At 40.3% G+C, this 22,913-nt stretch overlaps 1 protein-coding gene and 1 pseudogene across 5 annotated transcripts in view; one reads left to right on the plus strand and one right to left on the minus strand.

Annotated features, from left to right (window-relative positions):
- The window catches only part of TMEM108 (transmembrane protein 108), a 253,544-nt gene that overhangs the window by 195,829 nt on the left and 34,802 nt on the right, over positions 1 to 22,913 (minus strand). The window lies entirely within an intron of this gene.
- Positions 7,875 to 9,614, plus strand: LOC118668170 (annotated as a pseudogene).

Raw genomic sequence — 22,913 nt, forward strand, 5'->3', positions numbered from 1 at the left:
TGGTCAATTCCTGATCTGGCCCGAAATGTCACAAACATGCTGATCAAATGGCACTGTAGGGTTCGTGGACAGAAAGCAATGGAGGATGTAATCCCCTTAGAATGAAAGGAGCCTAGAAAAAAAAGAAAAAGAACCTACTGGAGTGTGTAAATAGGGTCCATAGTGGAAGGACTGATATAGAAATATTTCCTTTCACATACACAGCACTACTTATTTCTACTTGTCATCCCGTCTGCTCAGTGTCTTTAGCTGTGACTGCACGCTCAACTGGGCGAGTTGCTCACCACCTTCACTCCCTTCCCTCCCCACACTCAAATCAACTGCAGAATCACCAGAGTTTGATTGTATGTAGTTCTTGCAACATCTAGCCCCCTTAATTTCCTTTTATTTTTCATTTCTCTCCTTGCTCATCTGTTTGCATTTTCACAAATTCTCAAAGGAATGCATGAGCAGAAAAGGGAGGGGAAAAAAGTAGGCAAAATAGTCAGGCTCCGTGAAGAAGAGTTGCAATCACAGTGTAAGCTAAAATACAGGATTTGTAGTTAATTAGTGAATTTCAGTTACCCTGTGGGGTTCTGTCAGGGTCCCTGCCTCCACTTACCAATCCTGAAAAGAAAATATATAATAGCAAATATAATAGCTACACATCACAATTCCCAAGTGTCCTATTAAATACTAATGTTGCACCAAAACTAAGATCAGTCTGATTAGTAGGCAGGAGGCTGTACCTCCTTCAAGGTATTAAAAAGATGCTGTAAATCATACTACTTGGTTAAAACTGCAATTATTAAACAGAATATAAAACACACTGAACAGTATCTATGGCACAGACTCACTTGCTTACTCATGCATTACTAATGCATGCAATGGTAGGCAGCCTTTCTAATTCTTCCCACCATAACCTTTATGAGTTTTAGAAATTAAATAATTCTTATAATTAAAAAGGAATACTCATGTTACACAGAAAACTAAGCAAATGGATATGCACTGGTCTAATAACTGTATAAAGTTTCCAAGCAACATTTTTGGGTTTAATATTTGTCTTATTCCCTTTAGAAATAGAGTCACCTTATCACTCTAAACCAGTGGTTCTCAACTTGTGGGTCATGACCTCTTTGGCGGTCGAACGACCCTTTCACAGGGGTCGCCTAAGACCATCCTGCATATCAGGTATTTACATTACGATTCATAACAGTAGCAACATTACAGTTATGAAGTAGCAACGAAAATAATTTTATGGTTGGGTCACAGCATGAGGAACTGTATTTAAAGGGCCAGAAGGTTGAGAACCACTGCTCTAAACTCTCCCCAGAGATACATGGTAACTCAATTTTGATGGAGAGATTCCATAAGAGTAATCACAAGTCATGGGATGTGTAGTTAGAAGGAACCTTGGGAATCATCTAATCCAAACCTCCCTCATTTTATGGGCAAGGAAATTGAGACCCAGGGAGATTCAACATTTGCCCAAGATCACACTAGTGAGCGGCGCAGTGAGAACTAGCACTTCATCTCCTAACTCTCCAGCCTGCTGGTCTTTCCACTCTATCATTTGGCCTCTGAGCTTCAAGCAGAACCAACCATGGATAAAGTCTCTGAAATCACCTGCATGACTACCCGAACCCATGTTACAGATAGGTCATCTTCAGAGACAAGTTCTCCATAGGAGACCTATTAGCCCTTACAGTGTTCAAGCAAAATCCTAAGATGTGGGGTCATGTCAGGCCACATCTTCTACACCTGGCTTTCACTTCACTTAAAAGGAAAGCATTCACTCCACCAACATCACTCTCCCGAGAAGGCTGTAGCTTATAGGTCATGGCTATTCACTGTCAGAGTTTAGGTAGAGGGCTTCCAAGCCCGTAAGCTCTCAAAGATGCAGGATGTGTCACCTGATCCTTCCTACGCATCCTGGTGAATCACAAGCAATCACTCTTTCACAGTTGCTATGAGTTGATGTCAAGGTTTTGCTGGCAATTTAAATCCCTTTCATAATTTGACTCCACCAAAAGGCCAGAGAATAGAAGCTTCAGAGAAGAGTTTTCCCACTACACACTTTTCCCTATGCTTGTGTTTGGCACCACATACGCTTGCTTCTGGCGGTAACCTACTGATCTGCCTGTAGCACACACTTCGGGCAAGCCATTTTGTCTTTCAGGAGTTCATGCTAGCCTTGTAGGAATGCTGGATGTATGAGGTGCTCTACTAATTAGAAATATAAAAATAAAGTATAATTCCTAGGATTGCAAAAAGAGTCAGGCACAGATCTTAAGATTTTCAGACTCAAAATAAGATGAGACAGATGTATACGGAGGGCATTTAATCTCTTAGTGACTTCTCTGCAGGTCCAAATGGCATGGAATTCAGTTAATTTGTAAATACTCCATATGCAAGAAACTATCCAACAACAGTCTATTTTTCCAAGCACTCAAAGCCCTTCAGTGTCTCCCTCATGCTTACAGAATAAAAAATTAGGTGCTTATATTCCAGGGCATTTTTTTTTTTTTTTTTACAGTCTGTTCAACACCATTCAAATAAGATTAATTACTCACTCTTTTAAAACCCAGGCTGCATTAGTTACCTATTACTGAGAAACAAGTTAGCCTAAAATTTAGCGGCTAAAAACAACAATAAACATCTCACACAGTTTCTGTGGGTCGGGAATCTGAGAGCAGCTTACCTGGATGATTCTAGCTCAGAGACTCCTTTGGGGTTGCAGTCATCTGAAGGCTCGACTGGGGCAGCAGGATCTGCTGCCAAGACAGTTTTCACGTGGGCCTGCCACGTGGACCACCCCAAAGAGATGCTCGTCTCTTAGGACATGTCAGCTGCTTCCCCTCAGAGCAAGAGACAGGAATGCCAACTGCAAGCCACAATGTCTGCTTTGAGCTAGTCTCAGAATCACATGTCATTATTTCTGTAATATGTTGCTACACAGGCCAGCCCTATCCAATTGGGGAACTCCACAAGGTGTGAATCCCAGTAGGTGGGGATCACAGGAGGGTACTGGAGGCTAGCTACTATGCACACTATACTAGCCCACCTCGCTGCCTTTCCTTATGCAGTTTTCTTCACATGGTTTGCTCTCTTCCCTCTGCTTGTCTTAATGTAGTGAAGTAAAAACACACCATCTAGAGTTGGTGAAACTGGTTCAATCGCAGTCAAACACTGCAATCTGATTAGAGCAAGTCTCTCGGCCTTAGCTCCCATATCCATAACACAAATGTTATAATCCCTGCTGCAAAAAGGAATGTGGGCACTAAAGAAATCCAGTACATATAGAAAAGTACTCTGGAGATTGTAAAATTCTTTCTTTTTTTTATTGATTTCAGAAAGGAATGGAGAGGGATAGAGAGATAGAAACATCAATGATGAAAGAGAATCATTGATTGGCTGCCTCCTGCTCACCCACTACTGGGGGGGAATCGAGCCCACAACCCGGCATGTGCCCTTGGCTGGAATTGAATCTGGGACCCTTTAGTCCGCAGGCTGATGCTCTATCCACTGAGCCAAACCAGCTAGGGCATAAAATTATTTCTTAACCACCACATTTCTTCAAGGACTGCCTATATGCCATTTTTTTTAAACCTTCACCTCTCTCAGTTGGAGGTCCCAGCCTCCTCCTCTGGGTTCTGACAGCACTGTGTGTATTCCTACAGTCTTTTCACATTCTGCATTTATTGTAAGTATTTACTTAAGTGAAATTCACCTCTACTGAGTTATAAGTTCCTTCAGGTCAGAATTTCCCATGACACTGTCTGCAGAATAGTCGATAAATGTTTAATTAACTGAACTAGCATGCCTTCAGAAAGTCCTTTCCCCTTTAACAACCATCCACAGAGACCAGGAGGGCTTTATGTACACATTATCCATGGGTACACATGATATAACAGAGAAAAAGGCTGACTTTAGTTCTAGATGTCCAGAGCATCTTGAGGCTCAGGGTAGAAAAATTAGTTTGGCACTTTTGAATATTTCTTGGGTATCAAAACCTGAGGTCCTAGAATAAGCCATGGTTTTTGAGGAACACATTCCTAACCAGTTTATCCCTCCACTTGCACAGGAGAGAAAATCAAGGGAGGCTGGGGTAAGAATGCTACAGCCAGAATTCTAAAGATGTTACTACTCCCCTGACCCCCCAAGTTTCCTGTTCCCTGGCTGTTCAAACATCACTAATCTAGGACCTGCAGTGAAGCGACATTGCAGATGGAATTAGTTACTTATTCGCCAACCTTAAGACAGAGGTGATCTGGGTGAGCCTAATGTAATCACATGAACCTGCAAAGCAGAGAAGTCAGAGAGATGCATGGAGAAGGGGAGGCAGGGAGGTTGAAACAGAATGGGGGTCAAAATGTAAAGAGGGTTCAACCCACCATTGCTGGCTCTGAAGGTGGAAGAAGGGATCCAAGAGCCAAGAAATACCAAGCTCTGCATACATGCTAGGATACGTGGGTTCCGATAAAACTACAGAGGAGCCACGGTAATATGGATCTTGTCTGAGAAACGTGGAGAAACTGTTTATGTAAACCAGTAAAGAAATGATGAGGCTTTAACTAAAGCTGGAAGCGTGAGGGAAGCATAATTTTGAGTCAGTGCCTACAGTAAACAGTACTAGGTTGGCTGATAAGACAATGGATTGACAATGGGAGCTCTTAATGCATTCTTCTGGAGGACAATTGGGCAGTATATTTCAAAATCCTTAGAATGATAAGTACCTTTGACCCAGCTACTCCATTTTTAGGCACTGTCCATAATAATAAAACAACTAGCAATTTTCACCCAATTTGTTACACACAAGGCTCTTTTCATTGCTCACTATATCTGAGAGCAAACACTGGAGACAACTTATTGTCCAAAAATAGGGAATAGATAAATGATGTTTTATCTAAATAATGGATATTTCACATATGTGCATATGACAATGAAGAAATGTTTTTAACTGAGGTAATAAAAACTATTTCCATTTTGAAAATCAAAAATAATAAACACAACTAGGTATAGATGTCTAGATATGCACACATAAAACAAAGCTTGAAAGGCTATTCTTAGTGATTAATTATGGTTATGATTAACAATGATATCTATGATTTAGGGTTACAGGGTGTGGTTTTAAAATGTATTTTTATTGATTTCAGAGAGCAAGGGAGAGGGAGAGAGATATAGAAACATCAATGATGAAAGGGAATCATTCATCGGCTGCCTCCTGGATCAAGCCATAAACCCGGGCACGTGCCCTGACCTGGAATCGAACTGTGACCTCCTGGTTTATAGGTTGATGCTCAACAACTGCAATAGCATGTGTTTTGTTTTGCTTTTTAATTTTCTTTATAGTGCTCGACTATATTTTCTGGATTTTCTAAAATTAAGATATCACTTTTCTAATCAGAAGAGTATTAAGAAAAAAATTGCGTCCAGGTTTCAGATTTGATAGTGAAATCTAAGTCCTAATGTCTATTTACATTTTAAAGAGTACTCTTTCAGGGGTACTGAACAAATACTAGCTCTTCACTATTTTATTGATTTAGAGCAAGCATGTCAAACTCAAAGGCTAACATGGGCCAAATAAACGAGGCAGCACGTTTGACATGCATGATTTAGAGCAGGGGTCCTCAAACTACGGCCTGCAGGCCACATGCAAATACAAATATTGTATTTGTTCCCGTTTTGTTTTTTTACTTCAAAATAAGAGATGTGCAGTGTGCATAGGAATTTGTTCATAGTTTTTTTTTTTTAAACTATAGTCCAGCCCTCCAACGGTCTGAGGGACAGTGAACTGGCCCCCTGTTTAAAAAGTTTGAGGAACCCTGATTTAGAGCATGTATCCTATTAGTAAATATTTATTGAGGCTGAAGAATTCTTATGTGTGTGTTTTTTCAATCCATCCTCACAAAAAAGCCCTTCTTTGTCCCCCCACTTACTTGGTCTCCCATAGATTGAATGAAACTGAAGCCAGAAGACTGAAGTAGGAAATCTAAAGCAAGTGTCCCTACATTTGGCATCCCACTGCTAGTTCTTTATAAAGTCATGGAGGAGCTAACTGTAGCATCGGTACACAGTAATGGATATGGTAAGGCATAGCTCCCTTTACTAATGGAGAGGGTCCTACAAAGTAACAGTAAACGACATGTCTGTCTTTCTAGATAATAACCTCAATGATGCCAAACTACAGATGAATTCCACATAGAGGTCTAACATTCAGATAGCAGTAGAATAATAAAATAGGTAATAATAAGTATAATAGATATTAATAAAACAATAGATAATTTGAAAGCAACCTCAGTGCCACCTGTATGCATATATGATTACTAAATAGACAAAAAGGCAAAGTGATGAGAACTGGACATGAAAATATACTTTCATTTTATAATTAGAATTTTATAATATATTTATAAGGCTGTTCATAATTTATAAAGTGGCTTCATAGACTGTGGCACATTTAGTTTTTATGATGAAGATATCATGCCACTTCATAGGTTAAAAAACTCTATTGAGTATACAGTGCTTTCTAATTTTATCTTTTAAAAGACCACCAATGTTATTTTTCTAATTCTTTCAAAACTGACAGATTGAGAGGTGGGAGGGTTACAAATATGCAGAGTCTGCAACTGAAAATCAACTCATAGGCCTAGTAAAAGCACCCAGGTTGGGTTATTATCAACAACTCCTTTGTACCTATACTTATAGCTCAGAACCACATTAAAAGCATTCTGGAATCACCACAGGAAGAACATTACAAAATTTAAAAAGTGGTTATGTTTTCACCATCAGCAGTCTAATCTATGAGAAATCAGCTTCTTTTACTTTTTGTCTACTCCTTAAATCTCAAGTATATTTGGAATGCATTAACCACAGAACACTGTTAAGGCTTTTCTTTGAGTAAAAGACGTTTAAATTGATTCTTTAAATACCAAACACTACAGATGCAGAGCTATTAACCTAGAGTGATTGCTTTTCTAAACATACTGCCTTCTAGAGACAGATCAAAGGCTATATCTTGCTCCCACAATGACCCATGGTCATGGCCCCTCCATAACTTCCACAACATTGTTTGGAATGGCCAATTAAACCAAGCTTTAATTTTTACTCCCAGTTATATACCATGTTTCTAACATGCAGCTGACCTGATGGAGAAAGGAAGGGGAAGGTACCTGCAGCACAAACACAGACAAATCGCATCTCCTTCATTGAGACACACAGATGTTTCCTCCTGGGGCCAATTGCACAAGGTAAGTGGAATTTTCCCTTGGTTTCATAGCTATCATATTGGCACACCTCCTTTCTCTCATCACTAGTCATTTACTAGGTGTCAGTTCACTCGTGGTCTCTCCTACACACCAAGTTATTTACATAACTTGGTCTTCTAGAATCTGAGAAATATAATCCACAGAAAACTGCAGTGACTGAATTAAGTAAGAACAAATGATTACAAAACAAGCAGGCCTTGAGAATTTGCACTGCTCTTTACCAACTATCATCTATTTTGACATGTTATAAGACATGGAGCATGGTGGTGGGTGAGGCAGAGCCATCAAAATTGTATGTTTGGATGAGGTGAGGCCATTTAGATATCATCCAAAGAGATAATAAAGACTGTGCTGTTCACTAGTGGAGACATACTAAGTGCCTCCCTCATCTCCTAGTCACATTGAAAGATGCCACCCGCTGCATCCTTAAGAGTAAAGGTAAGTGAACATGGCTTCGTGTACTCCAGGAAGATACTGTGGGAAAGGTTAAGAAAACTACATCTCCTTTGAGATAACCTCAGACAGTCTTCCTTCTTCAGTGTAGCTTACAGATTGACAACCAAAATGGCAAAAGCAAAAACACTGCAGATGAATCAAAAAAATATTCCCCCTCCCCGCTTCCTGGCCAAGATGTCTGACATGGAAGACGATTTCATGTGTGATGAGGAGGAGGACTATGACCTGGAATACTCTGAACACAGTAACTCCGAGCCAAGTGTGGATTTGAAAAATCAGTACTGTAAATCCGAAGTATTAAAAGAAAATGACCCACAGCAGCATTAAGCAGTTTCCAGAACCTTTTAGAATGTGAAAGTGAAAAGGGGGAATGGGATTTAAAGAACTAAAACAAATGATTAAGATTAATTTCAAGTTGACAAACTTTCCAGAAATGATGAACAGATATAAACAACTATTGACCTACTAGAGGCCCGGTGCACAAAATTTGTCCATGGGGGGAGGGGAATGGTTCCTCAGTCTGGTCTGCACCCTCTTGAAATCCGGGACCCTTTGGGGGATGTCCGACTGCCAGTTTAGGCCCAATACCGATCCTGGCAGTTGGACATGCCTTTCGCAATCTGGGACCGCTGGCTCCTAACCGCTCGCCTGCCTGATCGCCCCTAACCACTCTGCCTGCCTGCCTGATCACCCCTAGCCACTCTGTCTGCCTGCCTGATTGCCCCTAACTTCTTGCCTGCCTGCCTGATCACCCCTAACCGCCTCTGCCTTGGCCCCCGCTGCCGGGGCTTCGTCCGGAAGGTCGTTCGGCTGTCCAGTCTAATTAGCATATTATACTTTTATTTTTATAGATATTCAAAGATGTTTTTACAGATATTCCTTGTGCAGTCATAAGGAATTATTCTGAAAAATCCATTAATTCTATTCTTGATTATATTTCCACTTCTAAACAGATGGATTTAGTACAGGGATTCTATGGAACAACACTGGAAGCTTTAAAAGATGCTAAGAATGATGGACTGTGGTTTAAGAGAAATACAAAGCTTAGAAAATTGTATTTAGAACAGAAGGAATATGGAAAGCTTCAAAAATTTTATGCCAGTTGCATCAATCCTGCCAGACTTGTGATGGAGAAGATGACCTGAAGAAGGGTGCACAGTTATTAGAAATATATGCTTTGGAAATTCAAATGTACACACACAGAAAAAATAATAAAAAACTTAAAGCCCTCTATGAACAGTCACTTCACATCCAGTCTGTCGTCCCTCACCCACTGATCACAAGAGTCATCAGAGAACATGGTGGCAATATGCACTTGAGGGAAGGTGAATTTGATAGGCACACACTGTCTGGTGTTTTGTTAGGTTTTTTTTGAAGCTTTCAAGGATTATGATGAACCAGGAAGTCCAAGATGAACCACTTGCTTAAAATATTTGGTTTTAGGAAATAGGCTAATGAAATGGGGAATAAATCAATTTGACTCACAGTAGGCCAAACCATACAAAACTGATCCAGAAATTCTCGCAATGACGAATTTAGTAAGTGCCTGTCAGAATAATGACATCACTGAATTTGAAAAGATTCTGAAAACAAATCACAGCAACATCATGGATGACCCTTCCATAAGGGAACACACTGAAGAGCTTTTGTGAAACACCAGAACACAGGTGCTCATAAAATTGAGCCTTACACAAGAATACATATTCCTTTTATTTCCAAGAAGTTAAGCATAGACGTAGCTGATGTGGAGAACTTGCTAGTGCAGTGCATACTGGATAACACTGTTCCTGGCTGAACCAATCAAGCCAACCAACTCCTCATTGGGTGAAGGATGGTGCCCAATAAACTGCACTTGATAAATGGACCAATCAACTACATTCTCTCAACCAGGCTGTAGTCAGTCAACTGGCTTAACAGAGAACAAGCTTTTACAGGCATACGCAAGGCAACAGTGCAGAGATGCACTTCTTAAATGAATTGGGAATGACAAAACTACTGTTGGTTGATGTGTGCTGAAAATTATTGGAGTATGACAGAAGTGCTTTTTTTTTTTTTTTAAATCAACTGGTTTGTGTTTTGCTGCTTCATTTATCCCAAGAAAAACAGCTTTAATCTCTAGAAGAAAACCAAATGCCATGGGATTTATGCTGTATTGACATCTTGCCCTAAACATAGTAGTTTGTCAAAGGCAACATGACCAGAGAGAAAATTTTTTGTCATGATTCTCAGTATACTGACAGGCTACTGTTGGTTAAATTTAAAACATGGTTTATCTATAGAAATTCTCTCACAAATAACCTGCAATAACTTGAAATGCATACCCATTTGAACACTTCCTTTTCTCATGTACAAATTAAGATGTGTGCCACATTTTTCTCAAAAAAAAAGAAAGAAATATTTATAAAGGAACAAAATAGCAGCTGTCAGCTTTGCCACAATTAAGTGTTCTATGGAGAATTTTTGTTTGCATAACAAATTAAAAGTGCAATACATACAAATACAGAGGTTGAAAGACAGTCACCTGCAGAGTAGATGGAACCGCCTCCTGTCCCTGACTACATGAGCCCATACTTCCCATAAACCACTTCAGTCCATTATCTGAAATGTACACCATTAAAGAGCTTACTATTAGCCCTATCCGGTTTGGCTCAGTGGATAAAGCGTCAGCCTGCGGACTGAAGGGTCCCAGGTTCAATTCCAGTCAAGGGCATGTACCTTGGTTGCGGGCACATCCCCAGTGGGGAGTGTGCAGCTGATCGATGTTTCTCTCTCATCAATGTTTCTAACTCTCTATCCCTCTCCCTTCCTCTCTGTAAAAAATCAATAAAATATATTTAAAAAAATAAAATAAAGAGTCTACTATTAAAACATAAATTCCTTTCTGAGCAGCAACACATCAGACTATCAGCTATTAAAAACCTCTTCATTAATTAATCAGAAATTATCTATAAAGGGCCTAAGGCAGTGGTCGGCAAACTACAGCTCGCGAGCCACATGCGGCTCTTTGGCCCCTTGAGTGTGGCTCTTCCACAAAATACCGACTTCTGCACATGGGCCATGAAGTTTCAATCGCACTGTACAAGCGCGCCCGCACGTGGTATTTTGTGGAAGAGCCACACTCAAGGGGCCAAAGAGCTGCATGTGGCTTGCCAGCTGCAGTTTGCCGACCACTGGCCTAAGGGAATAATGGGAAAATCAGAATTATTCATTTATTAACATTTGCTGAGGGTCTACTATTGAACAGTATAGTACCAAATGGGGATGCAGTGATGAATTAATTCACTCATTAACATTTTCCCTCCTTAGTTCGTTCACTCCATTCATTCATTCATTCATTCATTCATTTATTCATTCATTTATTCAATAGCTATACCAGGAATTGGAATAGAAATTCTGCTCTCAAGGGACTACAATCCAGTAGAAGAAAAATAATATTTATATCTACAAATTAGTGGGAAATAAATACCACTAATTTAAAAAATGAGATATGTACTATGGAAGTTAGTAGACAGGAGAGATTAATGGTACATGGGGGGATCAATACAGCTTCAAAGAGAAGGCATTTCACCTGAGTGTTGAAGGATGGCTGGCACATGAACATGCCATGTGGGAGAGATGGCGGAGGAAAGTATAATTGTGTGGGTCTTGTGGAGGTTCTCTAGCCAAAGCCCTCCTTTTACAGAGGGGTTTGATAAATTATCCAAGGTCACAGAGCTAATGATCGATTGCTCCAAAACTATAACTGAGATGCTCTGAAATGAATGAATCTATAGTATTATTTCTATTTGTACCAAGGGTTATCAACTTGGCCAGCAGAGTGTGTGTGTGTGTGTGTGTGTGTGTGTGTGTGTATGCAAAAGGTTGGCGGAGGAAGAGCGAATGATTGATTCTGAGGGTTAATCAAGAGGGGCATGGGTTATGAGAGGGTTAAGAAACACAGACCTGCGTATTTTCACATCATCAGAGAAGTTTCTGCTGGAAACAAGGACTGAACTGAAAACCTGGGCTACAATATTTGCCATCTACACAATAGCTGGTCTATGATACTACTCAAGCTTCTAAGACCTTCTTAGCTACTCAGGCACCTGTTTCACGCATCAACTCCCTTCACTGTTGTCACTTATTATAAATGCAAATGACAGGTTCATGGATAGCCAAGAGCTGACTTCTCAGCAGCACAGAAAGGAACCAGCATAAACAGAGTCACAACCATCCACACTTGAGTTTTCAATGAATTGACAGCATCTCTATCACGGTCATATTTCAGTAAACAGAAAATGCCAGAAAAGACAAAAACCTTCTGAAGTAAGTTGCATTGGGCCTTCTATCCATCTGTTCTGGGAAATGTCTGGCTCTATCAGAATTAAGTTTCCTCCACCCAGTAAGTCATATTAATTTCACATAATTCCAGGCCACTTGGAGCAGAGTTGAGCAGAAACAATGTTTACCAATCACGGAATTAGAGAATGTTGGCAAGTGTCTTTGACATCTGATCTGACTCTATTTGCATAGAAGTAAAGTGACTTGGCCAAGCTAATACACATAATAAAGACGGAGAACCAGTCTCAGGTCTCCTGCCTCCAAACTTTGCCCACCCAGGGTTGAGGGGCAAGCTTTCTTGCCAAGCAGGGGAAGATTTTATGCCCTCACCAAGAATACAGTGACAGTCCCAGCTCCCCACCTCAAGTGAAACTCCATTCTAACCTTTCAAATCCTTGACTACAAATATAAAATATTAAAAGTGAGATTATCTTTTTCTTCCCAGGCCTACTGATATGACAGAGTAAATTTTTCAGATATCTGTAAGTGAACTCTGTTAGATACTTACACAGCTTTGTGCTGTTTCTTTCTGGGTAATTCCCCTTTTCACTTTTAAACACTTGATGCTTCTATGAATGGATGTATTATAATAAAAATATAGCTTCAGTGAGGACTACAGAATTAGAAATGATGGACTGTTTCCTCCTGACTGCCCTCCCTACCATTTCAACAGTTGTCAGAGAGGAGTGTCTCAGTCTGGTACCAAAGGAAAAGGCTGCAGTTTCCTCTCAACACATGTCTTGTAATTTTGAAACTCGAAGTACTTTGAAGTCACCATACTTCATATAGCAGGGGTGCTCAAACTACGGCTCGAGGGCCACATGCAAATACAAATATTGTATTTGTTCCCGTTTTGTTTTTTTACTTCAAAATAAGGTATGTGCAGTGTGCATAGGAATTTGTTCATAGTTTTTTTTAAACTATAGTCTGGCCCTCCAACGGTCTGAGGGACAGTGAACTGGCCCCCCGTTTAAAAAGTTTGAGGACCCCTGTTATATAGACTCAGTGTTCTATTAGACAGGAACAGACCAGTTGGAACTTAGCAATAGAAGGTGGTACCAAGTAATGCATATTTTCAGAGAGACTCAAAACAAGCATGGCACGTTCATGTTCTTATGATACCATGATGGTTTTTAAGATCTATTTAAACTTTTTAAGATTGATTGTAGAGAGACAAAAAGAGAGAGGGAGAGAGGGGTGGGGGAGGTGGGAGAGAGGAGGGAGGGAGGGAATCAAATCCACCACCTGTTGTTATACAGGTCAACACTCCAACCAACTGAGCCACACTGGCCAGGGCATCTTGTCTCATCCTTACAATGAAACTTTGGAATTTCTTACAGTATTAATATGAAAATGGTAGTACTTTAACTTCTCAAGCTTATCTGGTAAAGTATAAAATAGCTTTATAATGGTGGGAAATGACTTATTGATGCATACTGATGGCTTTGTCCCAAAATCATTCTGCCCACAGCTGAGATGGGAAGGATTCAATGATACATGGACCTCAAATCCCTATGTACTGGATCCCAACAAAACAGTATCTATGTGATATTTCCTTTTAAAATTAAGTTGGGGGAGAACATATTTGGTGACAGTATGAACTGTTATATTTATCAAGCAATGAGGATTACATCACTGCCTTGAGATGCTAGAGAGTTCAGAAATGCTCATTGACAACCTTTTGCCTGGCTCCAGGTGTTTTACATGAAGGACTTTAGGGAAGTTTTTTATTTTGTTTTATTTTTTCCTTGGGAACGACTACAGATTCCAGGGTGAAAATCTACATGCTCTAAAAGCAATTATCTCTCTGGGTTAAAAAATGTTTCCTTTTGTAATTAGGCCCTTGCCCCAAGTTCTCTAGAGTTTTACTAACATGCCTGTAAGATCTTCTTTGAGCCCTACCCATGTTTTTTCATCTTTGCTGGTCTCATTTTAATCTGTGCTTATGCTCACCTGTAAAGTTGGCAGAGTATGAACCTGCCTTTCAATTCCATTAGTTGAGCTTTTCATTTTTGTGTAGTTGGGTTCAAGAATTCTACATATTGAACACATGCTAATCTGACATATGATTGAACTTGGGATGTTTACCAAATGCTGGAATACAGACAGCCAACAAACCTGTTTTCAGTCTAGTCAACACAGTCAGACCTATTTTCAGCAGGTCAACTTATGAATGAATAAGATTTCCAACCAGGACATTAGCATTTTTTCCTCAGAGCTAGGAAATGAGAGCTCGCTTGCACCTCTGAACCACACCGTCTGATACAAATCCGGGACTAGGGAAGTCAGATATTCATTAAGCCAGTCTCCCTGCAGCTCCTGAACCTCTTCTCTCCTGTACTTACTTGTCAAGTTCATTGCCTATTCAGTCATTATACATATGAAGTGACAACTTACATTACTGTCACCAAACTTACCTGACCATAGAGCGCCATAACTGTACATGAAGCACATTCAGATTAAGGTGAACAAAAGAAAGCTATCCTCAATGAATTACAGCAAAAAATGCATTTTTCTTTAAAAGAACAAAAAACAAATCTTTTAAAATAAAAATTCAAAATATAATAATTTAAAATGATAGAAGAGTGACTGGCAAATTGACTAGACAACTGACATCATTATGATGGTGACCAGGGCTGTACACACTGGATGGCTGCACATGGCATTTGTGGCCACGGCACAGCCAATCTTCATGTCAGAGCAAGCTTCCCTCACTGACCCTCTAGCAATGTCAAGGGCTGTCAATAAATACCGTAGCTTCATGATTCTTGATGTCAATCTGGTAAGCTCCTATTAAAATGTCTATTATCAATCAGAAATGTCCTTTCAAAAACAGTCACTGTCAATATTTATTCCAATGCAAATATTCAAACAAAGTGTATTCATGTACCGCTTGGCACCATGAATCATGCAAAATTTCTTATGTGATTAACTGCTGACATGGATTCATAAAAATGAGTTGGAATTAAGAGGGAAACATACAGTAGCTCAAGCTTTGCTATTCAAAAAAAAAAATTTGCTGTAAAACAGTATGCCATGTTATGCCCGGCAACAGCCTTATCCATGTGGTGTTTAACACACCTCGTGATCGCATCATTATATCCTGCGCTTGACTTAACCTCATGTTGTTTTATACAGTAACATGCTGTACAGGTTTGTAGCCTAAGAGGAATAGGCTATACCTGTGGTCATCAAACTGTGGCTCACGAGCCACATGCGGCTCTTTGGCCCCTTGAGTGTGGCTCTTCCCAAGCCTTAGGAGTACCCTAATTAAATTAATAACAATGTACCTACCTATATAGTTTAAGTTTAAAAAATTTGGCTCTCAAAAGAAATTTCAATCATTGTACTGTTGATATTTGGCTCTGTTGACTAATGAGTTTGCCGACCACTGGGCTATACCATATGGCCTAGGTGTGTAATAGGCTATGCCATGTAGGTTTGTGTAAGCACAAGGACGAAATCACCTAACAGCGTTCTCAGGACATATTCCCATTGTTAAGTGGCACGTGACTGTAGTTCTCAAAGGCACCAGAGTGTTGGACCTTGACTCTAATGACACAATTAGCAATGACCTCAGCTGCTAAATGAATGCTAGGCAAACCCAAGGCTCTTCTCTGACCACCACCACACATGGTAGATGGATAACAACACTAAGTGCTCAGCTGTCAAGAAAGCTGGCCATGGTCCTTACTCTCAAGATATCTGCAGTCTTGTTAGAGAGACAAAGCTAACACAAGCTAACCACAATGCCAGGGAGTCCAAGGAGAGTGCAAGGGGGTGCACAGTGTGGGCCTGGCACAACCAGTCTTAATGACAGAAGCTTTCCTCATCTCGGAGCAGGTCAAGGAGATACACAGCAGAGTCACAGCCTAAGACTATAAAGAGGGAGGAGCCCAGAGAAGAGGGAGGACAGAGTGAATCAGGCAGGAGTGTAGGCTACTGTTGGTGACTGGCACTGAGTGAAAGGTGAGCAGAGCCAAGATCCTCAAGTTCAATGTTTCTCCTCAGGGATTCCCGACATCCCGAATTTACTTTTACAAGTGGGAGTTTAAGATTTCTGGGGTGAGTACAAGGATTTCTCAATATCCGCTTTTTCCCAAGCCATTCTGTGATTTTAAAAATGCAAAGTAGGCCAGTATTTCCATAGCTGTGGAAGTGGGATGTGGGATTGTGTGGCTAATCCACAGCAATGCCAAAACCCTATAGTCCTGGTCAAAGAGCTCTCCCTTTTGCTAACAATGTCTTCGCTGGATTTTGGCGAGCTTAATTTACCTACAGGAAATGCCATCTCTCCTTCTATGTCTGACGGCTGGCCGTCAGTACAAGACAGTACTTTGTCCATAGGAGGAAGATGGGACCTGCTTCACATGTTTAAAAGAATGCTCATGTTACAATAGTTCATTAAACTATAATTATTTGTGCAGTTTTTATAGTTGCATTATATGTAACAATAAGACTGTTTAGAGAAATGAGGCAGATACATATCCTGCAGGTATAAGTAAGTATGATGAAAAGTAGAAGGAATTCAACAACTACTGGACCTTTGCTGTGCTCAGGTCCTGGACTTATATGGTCTAAAATTTGTCATTTAATCCTTACTGCCAACTTTAAAGGATGGTTTTGCTTCACTTTACAGATGGAAAAAGAAAACTCAAATGCTCCAGAGATTAAATAAGAAGAGAGAGAAAATGTGACTTCAGCTGGCTCTGAAGAAAGATGCTTTTAAACTCTAGCCAATGCTGGAGAGGGCAGAGAGGCTCAAGGGAACAGGGAGAACCTTAAATACAGGGAACAGAGAAGGACACGAAGGACAGCAAATATTTGGGCACACCATGCTTTTCACCACTCTCTGGACAGGATCACTATCCAAGAATTCTTTCTATTTCTTTTCATGTGACATTGCCTTAGAAAGCAATTATCAGTGTGGTCTTTCTATTCTTTCTTCTCTCTTTCTCTGTTTTAAAAATGTGGCTCAGCAAAGAGAGAAATGAATGGGCCCTAGCTGGTCTGGCTCAGTGGATAGAGTGTCAGACTGCGGACTGAAGGGTCCCGGGTTAGATCCCAGGCATGCCTGGGTTGTGGGCTCAATCTCCTGGGGGGGGGGGGGGGTGGGGGGGTATGTGCAGGAGACAGCCAATCAATGATTCTCTCTCATCACTGATGTTTCTATCTCTCTCTCCCTCTCCCTTCTGCTCTGAAATCAATAAAAATATATTTAAAAAAATAAATTAATGAAAGAATAAAAAAAAAGAAAACAAAATTAGTAAAAAATGGAAACCCTTGATTTAGAAAACTTATAAATTCCACTTCCAAAATAAGGGTCCACTGTAAAGATATTGCTCATGAAGGCTGACATACATTTATTTTTTATCACAAATGGTACATTGATCTAACTAATGGCCATCAAAATCTTTCAAGGAGTTCTAAATTCCACATAATCTAAACCACTCCTGTTCTTCCACAACCAAGTTAAAATTTTACCCCCACAAAATATAACATGTAACTTCTTACTGGGACATTGTATGATCATAAGAAAAGACTCAAAGATTAATAGAGTTATGGCAAAAAAGACACAGGAACCAGATTAAAGAGGTTTCCAGTGGCCAAACTTGGTCAAAAAGTAATTACTGTAATTGATTGTAAAATAGAAAATATATAAAAACTCATGAGTATACAGTTAACATACATTAAAAATAAAAAGGGAAGAGGGAAAGCCTTAAAACTCAACCATATTCCCACCTTCTACTGCAGCCTCTGATTTGAGAACCAGTGATGGGTTTCAGTTTCCTTTCATTTTGAACCTTTGCTTTGTATGGCCTTTTCCATTAAAACCATAAAATAAAGTGAATAAGCACCACAGTGAGCAATGCCTTTGGTGGTAGAGAAAGGAATTATCCTTCAGGCATCAATCACTTTTTGAAACCATAAGGTAGAGGAAATTCAACAAAGGAATGAAAACATTTTATATTTAGAGTTTCACATAAGGAGGCAAGAGACTCTTCCCTCAAGTCTACATTGACTTTGCATGTCTTGAACAGTTGTATTCTCTAAATCTTTGCAAAGTTTAGTAATTTCAGTAAAAAAAAAAAAACCACACAAACAAGCTATATTTCTGGAAGGAAGTGATAGTAAGAGAAATGTCAATCATAACAAAAGCTGAAAGGTAGAGAACTGATATCATGAGGTCTCCTGAAGTGCCTTGGCAGTGGAGACAGCTGCTGACAGAACTGAAACACACCAGGCCCAAGTCAAGGCTGTGTTTCAGCCCTGCCACCCACTAGCTGTGCATCCTGGAAAAGCCCCTTGACTCCTTCCTCGATGGCTTCTTTTACAAAGGAGTTGGACTCCAAGACCTTCACTCCCACTCTATGATCCCATGAGTGTCTGAATGTCTACCTCCCTGTGCAGTGTGTCCTTGGGTGAATTAACTCCCCTGGGCCTCAGGCTTCTCATCGGTAAAATGGAGATGTTAATAGTTCCTGCACCTAACTTGGTTGCTGAGAGAAGTAATGAAATAATATATGTAAAAGTGCTTGGAACAGGGCCCGGCACGTAGTAAGCATGCCTAAAATGTTGACTATTATTGTCATAGTAATAAAAATTGCAATTATTGTTTCTTCCATCATCTATCCAAAAGTTTCTCCAAAAGCTAATAATGCTTCAAAGACCAGCTCTGATGCCTTCATCATTCTGGCAGGAATTGCCACCATCTGCTGCCCTTGTTTTCCTATGACACTGTCTTTTGATTAACTCCTGGTGTCTATACCATTTTAGGATGAGATAACCTCACAGCTTCCTGATCCAAATTATGATGTAAAGCATTCCTCTCTGGAGTGGGGAGAAATGGGAAGAGTGGCTGGAATACGTCTAACTGACTGATTTTTTTCAGTGAAAGTAAAAGGAGTCTAACCAAAGGGAAACGAAGCATTGGAAGAAAAACCAGTTGACCAGAGAGCCTAGCATTCATGATTTGCGTAGGCAAGTCTGGTTAGAAGATTGGTAGAATGTAGACAAAAGATGAGGTGTTCATGTGGTTCATGACACTGTCCTCTTTAGTTTTTACCAGATGAAAATCCCTACGAATTTTTTTTTCCCATTTATTTATTTTTTATTAAATTTCTTGAGGTAATATTGGTTAATAACACTAGGTAAATTTCAGGTATACAACTTTATAAAATGGCATCTATATGCTCTGTGTGTTCACCACCCAAAGCCTCGTCTCCTTTCCTCAGTATATAGTTGGTCCCCTCTACCCTCTTCATCCTTCCCCACCCACTTCCCCTCTGGTAACCACCATTCTGTTTGACAAGGAGAAAATCCCTAAGAAGTTTTTTAATCTATAAAATTTTTTTAATCTAATGGTTGAAAATAAACTCTTATCCTCCATGATACCGGGGTATGCTCTGCACAGTTGACCTAAAGCTTCCTGGCTGAAGAACAATCCCCTGGATGCCCTTTCTCTGCTTCACAAAAGGAATATAAAGTTTGCAGAATTAATTACTATACGCCCCCTTTAACATTACCTCAGGAATAGCCCTTATGGAAAGAGAGAAGGGAAAGCAATAGTGTCAAGGTGAAAAAAAAACACCCTTCTGTCCTATCCCTTTGAAAGTCCCTTGGCATACTGCAGATGTGTAATTTTTAAAAATTACATATTCCTTTATAACAAACCCAGAAATACTGACTTTGAAGTGCCCTGTGGGTTAGAGCTATCTAAAAATAAAACATTACTTCAGGGACATTGAAAAGAAATACAAATTGGCCAATGAATGTGACAAGGAGAATTAAACAAAACAAATAAAACAAAGAACTATGGAACACACTTCTTTCAAAGACGTTCCTTATTAGTCCTGTCTCATAATTGCATAAGTCTAGGGACAGCAGGGTTCTTTTCAAGCCAGGAGAAGGTAAATAACCTCTGAAGGTTGGATAAGAGGGAAAACATCAAAAAAGGAACAAAATTACTCACCTAAGGGCCTGTTCCAGATTAACAGTCCATGTGGCACACATTAACGACTCTCTCCTCTGCCTGGATCCAGTCATTCAACAGACTCACTGAGCTCTCCACAAGTGTAAGAGGCTCCAGTGCCCTCACATGTGCCATCACAGAGGCACGTCCAGGGTATGAAGGCCTCACAGAGGAAATAGCCGACGGGCTGAGGGGTGGGGCAGGGCATCAGAAGAGGCCTTCCCAGGAAAAGCCTGTGAGAGGCAAAACAGCCTGGTGGTTGAGAGCACGGGCCCAGGGCTAGACTGCCTGGGTTCAAATCCCAGCCCCACTGGCTCTCCGACCTTGATCCAGTTATTTAACCACTCTCTGCCTCACTTTTCACACTGTAACACTGGTAAGAGGTACAGCTGACCCTGGAATGGCACAGGTCCACTTACATGCGGATTGTTTTCCATCAACACTGTACTGTATTCCATGTTGGTATTGGCTTCTGGAGGAACTGCCCAACATGAGAGCAGAAAGATACAGTGCTGAAGCATGAAACAGGAGTCAGAGCCTCCAGGACGATGCTAAGAAATTTGACTTTTATTCTGGAAGTGGTAAAGAAGTACTGAGCTACAGGAAAGTGATGGTATATCTATGCCCCACAAACACCAGTGTGGAGAACGGCCTGATAGACCAGCACAATCATCTTCCAGTGAAACATCCAGGTGAGAAATGATGAGGGGATGGATGAAGGCATGAGCAGTGACAAAGCCTAACCACTTGTGCCAACCATATGCCAGAGAACCGCCACCATCACCACTTTACAGGTGAGGAAATGGGTGCAGGGCGAAGCAGAGAAGCCACCCAAGTCACCCATGCCCATTTCACCAGACCACTCTGCCTCCCAGATTAAGGAACCCAGAGAAACATTACAGAGCTAAGAGGAACATGGTGAGTTATTTCATGTATGATGAAACCTCACTTAAAGTTAGCCTGGATAAAAAACATACATTCTCATAAGCATTAGGTCCTAGCACTTTTACAAAATTTGAGAAAATATCTACATATTATGTATAGAGAAGAAAGTACTTCACTGTCAATGGCAATACTGAACTGTACTGGGTTTTCTCTGTATAGACCTTTCTGAACCACCATGTAGCACTGAATGTCTACTCCTTCTAGCTTCCAAGTGTAAAAAAAGAATCCCTATATGGAATCTGTCCCTAAGGATCTTAAAATCCAATGGAAGAGACAGATGTACATATGAATAACCAAATATGTGGTCATAAGAAATATGAATAAAGAGTTACAGGAAGATACATAAGACCTTATTTTGACTAGAGCTTGGGGAGGATTAGTGGCCAAAAGTGTTTGAGTTGGGCTTTGAGAAAGTATTAAACAAAGCCTTGCTTCAATGAAATTACTGTCAAGTACCAAAGGTGACCCACAAATGCCCTTGGGAGCCTGAAGAAGGGAAGGCAAAGATGCAAAAGAGTTTCTTAGTTTTAGTACCACAATCCGCATAAATCAGTTATTCAAAAGCCCCTGGAAATTAATTACAAACCAAAGAATCTGAAATCACCATCCCTCTGCCTTCAGATGCTTATTCCTACTTAATCTACAACAATGGATGAATGTGACTGCGAGTGGGCAGCAGACCAAGCTCAAAGGCTCCTTCTTTACACATGGGACACAAATGCGGAGGAAAGGAATGACTGGGTGAAATGTAGCTACCAAGGATCTCTTTCCCTTTTTAAGTCGCAGTTCTGTGTCACTTCTAGGCTCTAATGACGTATCATTGGTTCTGCTTATTGTCTTTGACTATTACACAACTCAAATATTTTCATAACATCTTTCAAGTTTGTCTTCTCTTCCCAATTTAACTGAAAAGTTCTGAAAGGCAAGAACCATTTCTTAAGCATCTCCCTCCACCTGGCCCTTTAGAGTTTTGGAGAGAACCACACACAAAATAAAATTTAAATATCTATTTATTGGATAAATTAATACCTTTTGGAGTCTTTGAAAACTATCAGTTCCTTCATGTTTTTTTCTGCAAGACCCAAGTGTGATAAAATAAAATGTTTGCGCGCACGTGTGTGTGTGTGTGTGTGTGTGTGTGTGTGTGTGTGTGTAGAAAAGGGAGACATTTCACGCTTGGTAAATGAATAGTATAGTCTTATTTAGCGCAATTATTCTGACTGAATAAATGCTAATCTTAAAACTCCTCCAGTTGAATATGTTTCAAATTTCTAATTACTTCCTGCTAAGTTGCATTTATGTTTCAGTTGATTATTCACTTCAATTATTGAGTCACTATCAACATTTAAAAATGGAAAATATCACTAGTAATCCCATGACTCCTCAGAGGGTGACATTCTTATAACTACGGCTCCAACCCCTGATCAATCTAATCTTAGATCCTCAACTCAGCAATTCAGAGAAGTTTCGCAGAGCATCACTCCATTTCCACAAGAGGTTCAGACATTGGCCTATTTGGGGATAACCCATTTTTTGTATACTTAAGAGCTGGGAGGAAGGTTGGAGCTATCCCTGGGTGATATTAAGTGAGTGAATGTCCCAAAGGGTTGAGAAGGGGGTATGTACCCTGCCATCCACAAGAAGTAACTGCGGGCACATTTGTGGGTGAGATATGTACACACATGAGCACCATCCTTTTTAGCCAAGGTAAGCGGGTGAGACTGCTGTGCCCCATTTCCACTTCATGTTTCAGATTAGGAGCTCTTTTTCCTCAAGGCTAATTTTAGCTTGTGTAAAAGTCTTAGATTAGAAGACACACAAAAGAAAGCTGGCAGCCTCCAGGGTAATTCCTCTGGATGTCCCCAGAGCTGCCCTGGGAGGACACATACCACCTGCATCTTCAGGACAGAAGCAGTCTGGGATCAAGAGCACAGGAATCCTGGCTAGGCTCTGTCCTTACAGAGAAGACAAGTATC

Source organism: Myotis myotis, unplaced genomic scaffold (assembly GCF_014108235.1).
Source record: "Myotis myotis isolate mMyoMyo1 unplaced genomic scaffold, mMyoMyo1.p scaffold_m19_p_13, whole genome shotgun sequence".
Taxonomy (NCBI): Eukaryota; Metazoa; Chordata; class Mammalia; order Chiroptera; family Vespertilionidae; genus Myotis; species Myotis myotis.